The following is a 4,730-nucleotide window of genomic DNA, read 5'->3' as shown; positions in this document are numbered from 1 at the left end:
TCTGGTGATGGATAGTCTGTTGAATATATTCATCTTGTTCTAACTGTTGAAGGTTTTTGCATTTTATTACAAATGTTCAACCTGGTCAATATGTTAAAGAGAACATGTAAGTGTACTATGTTGTATGGTACGGTATTGTTGCATAGCTGAAACAAGGACAATGAGCAGACAGGGGGGGTTGTTGGTTAGCCTACCATCACTTTATTTTTGCACAATTATACACTGCTAATTCAACACCTTTCTCTCTCTCTCTGTGTGTGTGTGTGTGTGTGTGTGTGTGTGTGTGTGTGTGTGTGTGTGTGTGTGTGTGTGTGTGTGTGTGTGTGTGTGTGTGTGTGTGTGTGTGAATGGATGGCCTCATTTACAGTATGTCGTCCAGAATACCCATCTGCTGCATTTTAATTAGCAAGATCAGGTTATGCCTGAAGGCCCGTGATTATGTTTTTAACATTGGAGAGTTATGTATCCTTGGCGAAGAAATTAACCATGTATTTTGTAATTTGAAAATACATGAAAATACATTTTATAAAAACTGATGAAATGATTAGTCAAATTGATTGCCAAATATTAAATGACTTACCTATGTCAGACTTTCTAAGAATAAATTGATCATAGTGTTTTTCATGGTGCTTGGAGCAGGCAGCCAAAATGTTTACCGCAGAGGGTGAGAGCACAGGCCAGAGTGACCTTGTTACTATCGAAAGCTGGACAAGAACTATGGCATGAGACTGAATGCACAATCCTACACAGAGCTGCCTCTACGCCTGTACTTCACAGACACCATGATACTGACACCAGGATACTGACCAGGATACTGACACCAGGATACTGACCAGGATACTGACACCAGGATACTGACCAGGATACTGACACCAGGATACTGACCAGGATACTGACACCAGGATGCTGACATCAGGATGCTGACCAGGATACTGACCAGGATGCTGACACCAGGATACCGACCAGGTTATTGACCAGAATACTGACACCAGGATACTGACACCAGGTGTAATTCCCTCGAATGAACAGGCAGACACAAGTGGTTTCCTTGCTACTGGTTTATTTGAAGGCTTCTCTTCAAATCACCCTTTAAATCCACAGTGAAAACGAAACAATGACATAAAATACCGGTAGACCATGTTGAAATAATATAAAACTAGAAAAAGTGCTCCTCGGAGCACAGGTCTCCGCCAGGTCAGGTAGGTTATTGTGGGGCAGCAATGTTCGGAATTAGCCAATCAGGATGGAATATGATAAATTGGACGGAACCATCTTGATCACTTGACTATATGTGTACCGATTTGCATGATGTTTGAATTTGTAGGAGTAATATAAAAAAGAAAAGTGTTGCAAAATTTGGGGCAGAGGTTCTGCTCTGGCATCCAGGGAGTGTGTGTGCACAGTTTCGCTGCGATCAAGCCAACGGTGCCGGAGATTAGCTGTACACAAAATGACAGAATGACAGACACACGGACACACGGACGGACGGACGGACACACACACACACACGGACGGACGGACAGGGGGCAAAACATACTCTCTCGCCATGCCTTTCGGCCTGGCGGAGACAATAACACCATGCACAGCATGTAGTTTTGGTGTAGAGGGAAAGAAGGAGGGGGCCAACAATAGACCCCGGGGGGACCCGGTCAATGAAGTATGTAGGGTTTAAGTGGTTAATATCTCAGTCAAGTTTTTACTCCTGCCAGCTATTCCCACTGCAGAGATAATTTGTGCTGATTCAGCGATCATATCTGGGTTCTGGTGCATCTGAAGATGTATTTTTACCATCCCAAAACCTATAACCTACTTGCTGACTTCCTGTTTTGTCTAACAATGTGGTGCACTGCCACAGTCTGTAATCAACTACTACTATGGATTTTTGATTGGACAGTACACAAATATATCTTAACCACATTAATCTTTGCATCCCTATTTTGCATATGCCATGGCAAAACCTAAAGATTTTTAGATTTTTGGGGGTGTTTTCCCTCCAAATTCAGATCAACAAGCAAAGTGTCGCATTGTGACACATTAGCCCATGTATAAAATGCTTAAAAAGGCTTAAGTGGTAAAACATATTCAATGACATAAAATAATATTTTCTTAATATGCTGCCCAGACAGACCAGTGTTTTGGTCACTGCAACTGTATGTGGAAAATCTGTGGATAAAAGTGTATTTTAATAGGCCTACATGTGGTTTCAACACTGCAGTGATTTTTAAATCAATGCTAAAACAGTTAATTGCCAGCATAAAACACAATTAATGATTGCTCTATTTGCATGCATGGGCAAATTCTGTAAACGCACTCATTAGGGCCCTCTTGCATCTAAACCCCTCCTTCCTGTTCTCACAGCCTTTCATTGGTTGACCTAGTGGGGTTGGCATGGAAACGTGGAATGAAGCATGCTAAATTAGGCGCTAAGGAAGCACATCCTCTCTCCAGAGGTAGACATAGACTAAAGGCAGACACAAACACATCCAGTACACCAGTGGTTCTCAAACATTTTCACGTCAAGGACCCCAAATGTATATGTATTTGGCTGAGGACCACCATCTGAAAATACATTCGTGCCAGGGAGGGACGAGGTTCTGGACTGCCTCAGTTCTGGACTGCCTCAGCATGTTGTAATTTGTCAAACATAATGTGGGACAAGACTATTTTCTAGGCTGAATACAGTAATACAATAGTAGCCTTGACAATATCCTGAAACAGTTTGTCACGAACCTGCAAGTGTTGAATATCCAAACAGCATGTTCCTTATTTATTCTGTTATCTTCCTCACCCAAGGCCAGTGTTTAGTATCACAGTAACAGGCATGAAAACACTGTGGGAAATCATGTGAGCAGCTTTCAGAGGTAAGCATTATGAATTAAACATCAGCCTCTTCTTTAACTACTTGAACCCTATATATATACACACTCACTCTCATTGCTTTGTGAGCTTGTAGATCTGCTATTTTCTCTGAATGTTTGACCCAGAATAGGGATGCTAGTTCATGTGATTCAACTAAAGTAGGCTACAGTGAGTATACTCAGAATCTCACCTTCACGTGAGCAGGACTTGCAGGAGCGATTTTATTCGATTACACGTCTTTACACTTCATTGCCACTCAGGGTCAATGAAAATTGCATTACAGTACAGTACAGTACAGTGTGCCAGTGTGCCGGAATGGAATAGCTCATAGGCTACTACCTACATACACAGGCACCAAAGAGCACACATTATAATGGATGTAATTCTGAACAGACATCATGTGATCGGTACAGTTTCCTGTCTGCAGTGCTACGCAGGACATTTTACAAAGCATGACGTAATTCATCACAGCCAAACACGTGAGTGAGCCCCTGTTTACCCTCAGCAAGCAGCTTTACCTGTGGGGAGACATTCTGTTCCAAAAAAATTAAAAACAGAGTGATTACATTGTAACAGATATGTTTCGGTCTGTAAATCTAATAACTGCGGTGTATGAAGAGATTCACTTCAAGTATTCTGGTATTTTCACTATTTTTGAAAATGATAAGATTTTGAGCTTGTAGATCTGCAATATTTTCTATTTTTTGACATTTTGAAATTGTGAGCTATTGTGCTCTTCCTAATTGGCTTAAAGCGCCATTCACACCGAGTACTATTATAACGATAACTATAACTATATTGTTCATCATTGTATTTTTTTTTATAGTTGGTGTGAACTCTGACTTCCACTTGACTTAAAACGATTTTTAAAACTATATTTTTATAGTTATCATTATAGTTATAGTGCACAGTGTGAATGGCCCTTAAGGGAGGTCCGCCCGGCCTGTGGGCGGGCGGACCAAGTTGTCACGCTCATGTCACTATGACTCATCCATAACCATATAAGGAGTTCCCAATGCAGCTACGCCCAAATAGGACTGACAGATACAAGATCTCCATACATGGGCATATCGGTCAGATTGGCAGTGTGACAGTGACCTCCATATATGGGCATATCAATACAGATTGGCGGTGTGACAGAGTTCTCCATATATGGGCATATCGGTCGCATTGGCTGTGCTACGTAGGTGGGAGGGCTGCATAGCTGCCCGAACTCTAGATGCGAGGGCCCGAACCAAAATGTCCCCTCAAAATCTACGACATTTTGAGCTTGTAGGTCTGCTATTTTTGTAGTTTTTGAACATTTGAAACCCCATAGTCTACCATATCTATCCATTATAGGGGTGCAACAGTTAAACATAGAACTACTTTCAATTTTAATAAAATAATTGATTATAGAGGACATTTCTTTTTATTTCATTAAGTTAACCATGCACTTTCAACCTTCAGTCAATATTTTAGACATATCATTACAAGCAAGAATAAAAAAGAAATTGTGAAAATAGCTGATCTACAAGCTCACAATGTGTCCAAGCTTGTAGACTGGCTAATTGCACTATTTTTGTGTACGGCAAAGTATAAAATAGGATACTATTATACTCATTGATTTCGGCAATTATTAAAAAAAAATGATATATTTGCTTGTCAATTATTTTATTCATCGAAGTAATCAAAATAAGAATTTGCTGAGAATATAATCACTAGCCACAGCCCTGTTTGGGTTTAATCAGCTCCTTTTAATCCCAAATGACCAACATTACATGGATCCCACATAAATACTGTGTCTTGAGATGGAGCCCGGAGCTAATATTGTTCTTTAATCATTGTGAGGTTAGGGAACAGGCTGTTTTCACTCTGTTTTTTAGTGACGT

Source organism: Gymnoscopelus braueri (assembly GCF_963280865.1).
Source record: "Gymnoscopelus braueri genome assembly, chromosome: 8".
NCBI classification, from domain to species: Eukaryota; Metazoa; Chordata; class Actinopteri; order Myctophiformes; family Myctophidae; genus Gymnoscopelus; species Gymnoscopelus braueri.
Note: the sequence above shows the minus strand (reverse complement) of the source record.